Raw genomic sequence first — 6494 nt, 5'->3', positions numbered from 1 at the left:
GAAACTGTGAGAGCAAGAAGGAGCATGGAAGGGTGCGCTAAGAGCGGTCGAGGGAGAGCGAAAGTGAGACGGAAAAGAGCGTCGGAAACGAAGAAGCGAAAGAGACGGAAGGACGCGAGACGGATGGAGAATGAGGGAGGTTGGTAGACATGATCGAGAAGGATGAGAAGGGCGAGAAGGAAGGGTAGTTCGCGTGTATCATGGGTACGATTGTGTGTGTACGCTCGAACTTTCCTCCAACATAACTCATCTTGGAGAAGCTCAGGGGAAAACAGGTCGCGACTGCTGTCTTGAGTAGACCGCGGAAAAGCTGGTGCTGCGCCACTATCGTTAGATACTTTTCACGAGGGTTTCACGACCGACGTGAACGTAGGTCGAGATTTTCTGCAAAGAAAGAAAAAAGAGAGACAGAGAAAGTACGCAAGAAAATGAATGAAAACGGAACGTGCGCGGTGCACGGTGTAAATAAGCACGGTCCGAATCATGAGTAAATATTAGAACTCGCTGAAGCTCGTGTGCACGGAACAAGATGAATATCCGTTCTATAAAACCACAAGGGAATAAACAGTAATGGAGCATTCAGAAGGGGGATCGTCAAGACGATGCTTCGTACTAAGAAAATTCCGATTGAATTGCAGTCTAGATAAGATTTTCCCAGGATTGGGAAGTAACTGTCTTGTAACAAGTTAGAGTTACTTTTTTCCAGTAATTTAACTTCGTTATTTCCTTTCCATTTGTAACTGTAATTTAATTTAGTTACATTTTTTTCAGTAACTAGTAACTAATTTAATAGCTACTAGTATATTTCAAATTTATTTATATGATATTCAGGGTGCGGTCCATTTGGCACTACAAATGCTTCGAAGTTTTTACACACATACATACACACGCACACGCACATACGCACACGCGCGCGCGCGCGCGCATTATATGTGTAATTTTGTGCGTGTGCGTGCGCGCGCACGTGTATGTGTGTGTGCGTATGTGTGTAATTATCTTATCTCTGCATTGTTACTTGTTTGATAAAGGATTCTTGAAGTAAAGGATAATTTATAGCAAATGTAAATTAATTTTTGAGCTAAAATTTTAAATAATGGTTAATAAGGTACCAAATATTGGGTCATCTAAAAAGTATCTGCGGTACTTTGTCACTAGATATATGATCAACACACATCTAGTGACAAAAAACCGCGGATACTTTTTAGATGACCCAATATTTTTGGCTAAGGTAAGTATATCATACCTAAGCAGTTTTGGAATACTACCAACTTAACAATTAAAAATACAAACAGTATCAGCAACATTACTAGATGGGGTGAAAAGTAACCTCCTTGACCGCCAGAATGTGCCACTACTGCAAAAAAGTTTATGGTGCCTTGTAGTCCGTTCACATTTAGGCAGACATGCCAAGTGGCAGTGCGATACTGCCCTTAGTTTTGTTTTGAGAGCTGATTGTTGTTGACGTGTTTGCGAAAATGATTTTCGTTCTCTCATAAAACATTATTTTTTGAGAGGCAAAACGGCGAAGGAAACAAAAGAAAAGTTGGATAAATATTATGTGGCTAATACTCCGTCAGATTACACCGTCAAATATTGGTTTCGAGAGTTTCGTGGTGGCCGCAACTCCACTACCGATGAAGTCCGCAGCGGCAGGCCCTCCGATGCGGTTACCGAGGAAAATGTCAAAAAAATACATGAAATGGTGTTGGCTGACCGGAAAGTGAAGGTGCGCGAGCTAGCAGATGCTACAAAGATTAGTACTGAGCGAACACGCCATATTTTGGGCGAGATTCTGCATAAGAAAAAAATTTTTTTCATTCCCAAGGAGGTTACTTTTCACCCCACCTAGTAATAGTAATTTATATTGCTATGTTAAGTTGATCTCTCAACAAAATATTTAATGGTTTCCAAATTAGGTCAAAAATATAATTTTGAAATAAGTATTACTGAAAAGCAGGGAAAATTATGAAATTTTGATTGGAAATCGGGGAAGCTAAGAAAATTTTGGGATGAAGAATTTGTGACAACTTTGTATATAGATGTCTATATAACAAAATCTTAACAAAATTATATAACTGCTATTTACATATATATTAAAAAAAAAATTGAATAAATATTACTCTTTATCTTTGTTTAGTTAGAAGGGATGTTTGTAGGTTATCTTGCTAATTAAATAATCAGTGATTGTCAATATTATATTTCGATTGAAAAAAATTGAGTAAAGAATAACCTAGATAGCATTATATTAAAAATCGAAATATAAAACGTCTTAAAAATGTCATTACAACATCTTTAGAATATCTTATCTTCAAGTTTATGTTCTGATTTTGGACATGCGTGCTGTTTATAAAGTAATTTATTTATCTTTAGATATTTAAATTAATTTAAATTATTTTTTTTGTAGTAAAAATATAATATAAAGAAGTGGCTTGTAAGAAATATAATTTTTAAATAGAAATGTTGTGTGTGAAATATAAAATTGACCAACATTTAAATATATCTTATGCAAATCGCAAGATAAAAGCCGCATTATCAACTGCATGGAATTCGATAAAATATAATAAATTTCCTGTAATGAGCAACGTCGATAATAATACGCGCAGACAATACTTGTTAGTTTTATTTTTCAAACACATAATATTATTAATTAAATTTCTTTGACCTTGTGTCTCGTGTATATATTTGAATTGAAATTAAGATAATTGAAAAATTAAAAATAAAATTTATTATAAAAATGCTTCGAGGTCACATCAGCGGTTTTGTGTAAAAATATGTAAATGCCAATATAAAATCTGTCCTCGATAAACTATTTATAACGTATTGGAATTCATAATGTACGCGAGAACCTTTGTCTATTACCGATGTATTGTTTAAATGTTCAAGTTTTACTCTGAATGCATTTCTCAAATGCATTTTATAATAGAAAATAATCCTTCGAGTCAAACAATTTTTCTCTGTATACACATAATATATTTTAGAGTTAGAGATATTCACTTACAACTTGCGGATCATCCATTTTATGCTGTATTGTAACAGATCGCTATAAATTTTATCGCGTCTGACAGTTAAGATAAGTGAAGACCAAATAATGCATCCTCACACAGTAATGCAGGTCGCGCTCTCGGGGGGGTGGAAATTTCACGTAACCTGCTTTTTCTTGGGAGCTGGAACAAGGTCAGCGTAAGCGCAGCTTCGAAGGGCGATGAAATGGGTGGCAACGAGGGCGGGCAGGTGGAAACGCGCACGTGTGCATAGGCTTGAGGACACCACTCGTGAACACACAACTCGGACATATATGCGACAGGCGACTTTGCCGCGCAGCGAGGTAGCGCGTAATAATATCGCATTGTGTGCCGTGCTCGTGAATATCTGACATCGAGACTGTTGAGGAAGGTCGCATCCTCCTGCGTCGTTTCCCGTTTGCCGCGTGGATAAGCATAAATCGGAAATTAATTCTTTTCATTCCACAATCACGAGAGTTAGCACTGAAACGAGTTTTTTTTAATCCTCCGGATCTCCAATTTATTATATATCGAAAATTTTCCATATATATTTTCAAGATATATTTTACATTGTTAAATAATATTTTGTAAACTTGATTTCTTATAAAATCTGCGAAATCAATGTGAGAGAAAATATATATATATATATAATTCATAAGTAATTTTAGCTTATTAATTTCATAGAATTATCAAAGCAACTTGATTAATTAGAACAATCAAGGCAGTCAAAATGGTAATGTAATTTTTTGAAATTGTCTAAATTTCAACAAATAATAATGCATTTTCTAAGATTTTCCATGACCTTTATTGCAATATTTACACAATTAAATCTGTACGAAAGCTTTTTTGATCTCCCATCGCAGATTGAAAAATATTTATTTAATTCGTCGATTCACGAGATCGAGGAAACGTTGAGTCCACATGTTTGGTTTTTCACTTGAATTTATTTTTCATACAAGAACAATGTCGATCATCAGTTTTGCTGTAGATCGATACATCCTCTACTCTCCTCTCTTGAACTGACTGAGCACGTACGCGAAATTCGATTGCTCGCAATGCTCACGAATCTAAATCGACGACAAAAAACGCAAGTGAATAAAAAGAAGACAGTCGTTATTGTTTTTTCTTCGCATGTTTTCGATCTCTCGAAAGTACACATTCAAGATTGTTTGAAATTCGAAGTAAAAACAATGGAATCGAATGCTTTATAAGCTTCGCCGAAATAATCTATTGAAATCCTAATCAATCAATTTTTTCCTTTTATTTCTTTTTTCAAAAAAAGTATATACATAATAGCATACTTAAATAGTAAAAAATTAATTATTGGTAATTCTAGTAATTAATAGTCATTGGTAATGTTAGTAACATATATCTTCGAAATGCAATTTAATAAAATTTCTCAAATATGATAGTCAAAATGGGAGTTATGCGGAAATTAGATTGACGCTTTAATTCTTACAGGAACGCGTATGCTTTCTCAATTTAGTGGCGATCAATAGCGCGGATTCATTAAAGGTCCATTCCTCTATCTCTGACCGCTGAAGAAGATGGCGTAGTAGGATGGTGAGAACTTATTAAAAGAATTGAATTTTTGGACTTATGAGAGGGATTGCAAGCTGTGAGAGCATATCGATTTAGAAGTATTTGAGACGTAAAAATTATTTCCTTTCATCCCTTTTGAGAAATAGAATTATTATTAGTAAATATTTAAATTTCATCGAGTGTCATGTTTTCTATGATGTTTCTGTATCTAGTTTTGCATTTAGCAGTATAAAAATACGTTTAAAATTTGACCGATAATTGAATTTTTTCATATCTGCGCAATCTGAATAATAATAAGATTATTTAAAGATTCACACCGTACATTCGCGTATTTTATCGAATTTGTACATCTTTGGAAACGTAATTCAGTGTATTTAATTAATTTGCACCGCGCAAACATAGCTCGGGTACTCGAGTATTACGATATCTGTCATAGATATTGAAATACGCGAAATGTTTCGTATATTAAATTCCAAGAATCAGGAATCAGCATTATACACGTTAAGAATTTGCGGCCTGCATATAAAGCTGCATTAATCTGAAACATAGGAAAGGCATGAATAGCACAGAAAGGAATAAAAAATTACGAGGAGCCTCCTTCTTCCAGAAAATAGATTTCTTTGGGAAGAAGAAATCGCCGAGATCTCTCGGCTTTAAGGGATTTCCCAGGAAAGTCACATGACCCGAAATGGATCCTCGGCGATATTCCATTCGTGAACTGTGGAATGACGATTTCAGGTTGTATGCATCCCATTAATGTCAAAGGATTTTAGATATAATATGCGATGTTGGTCCTAATGTATACAAAACAGTGATTTCAATTAAATAATTTAGATTTGAATCATCTATTTTTTCTGCGTTCTCCACGTCTTGACGTCTCAACGAAAGAAAAATTTATGTTCAAGATAAATTAATTTCAAATGGAACAAAAAATAAAAATCTTTTATATTTTAGTTAAAAATAAAGTCAAAAATAAAAATTTTTTATATAGTTTTTATACAATTAAATTATAAAAACTGATTAATTAATTAAAAATTAAATCGTGTTTTTTTTTAAGGTTGTCGAAAAACACTTTTTCGAGAAATATGTCAGTTGTGTATTAGGTAGTAGTAAAATCTATATATAATCGGACACGTTACAGTCGATTGAACAAGTAAAATGAATATATATTAGTTTGTCTTTTCCGGAAAAATATATATATTTCCAACCAATCAATATTAGGTACATATGTAACACGTTAAATTACATTATTTTAAATATGAAAAATTCATATTAATACGATGAAATAAAAAAAAATTTCATTTATAAAACGTGTGTCGAATCGCTTCAGCGCGTTTCAGCATCATCTGAAAGACTCATTGAAAAGAATTTATAAATCTATTGATGATATCATAAAAAAGAAATATTTAAATATTTAATGTGTTAGCAACACATTTGTTTTTCAGTTTCGTAAAACGGATTTTATAAAAATCTTTGAGAACATGATTTGGTTCGATAAACAAAAGTAAAGAGCACTCAATAGAATCTCAAATGACCTACTTGTATTTACCTTACTGCTCGCAATTTTTTTATAATCAATCGACCGTGCGACGATCTCGTTACCCCTCCTTCGTCGAGGTGTCCAGACGCAGCCGTGAAAAAGGCATGTAACGTGTAAAATCGGTGGCGGGCATCGCTCCGGAGAGAATAATGGAGCGTGACGAACCTCTGATTGCCGTTCTGAAGAGAGAACGCTCGCCATTGGATGCTGATAAAAAAGTAGCAGGTGTCAACCGGCGGCGGTGGCGGCGGCCGTTGCAAAAGCAATCTAAAAATATAACGTTCACTCGCGTCGCGTTGGCGTAAAATAGCGGCTCGTTCACGCGGCGTGTCCATCGATGTGACCCCGATATGTAGTCGCGATGTTCGCCGACTTTGGAAAAAAGAGCACATCGCCTTTTGTTGTCTACG

The 6494-nt window shown here is 34.7% G+C and overlaps 1 long non-coding RNA gene across 1 annotated transcript; it reads left to right on the top strand.

Annotated features, from left to right (window-relative positions):
* Window positions 1–145: 145 nt before the first annotated feature.
* LOC147910320 (uncharacterized) lies at window positions 146–5483 on the top strand. Its single transcript, XR_015544659.1, has 2 exons — window positions 146–4565; window positions 5152–5483. It is a non-coding gene; the product is annotated as an uncharacterized LOC147910320 (long non-coding RNA).
* Window positions 5484–6494: the final 1011 nt, after the last annotated feature.

This window comes from Acromyrmex echinatior, chromosome 3 (genome assembly GCF_024713525.1).
Source record: "Acromyrmex echinatior isolate Ae372 chromosome 3, ASM2471352v2, whole genome shotgun sequence".
NCBI classification, from domain to species: domain Eukaryota; kingdom Metazoa; phylum Arthropoda; class Insecta; order Hymenoptera; family Formicidae; genus Acromyrmex; species Acromyrmex echinatior.
This window is presented reverse-complemented; position numbering and strand designations above follow the sequence as displayed.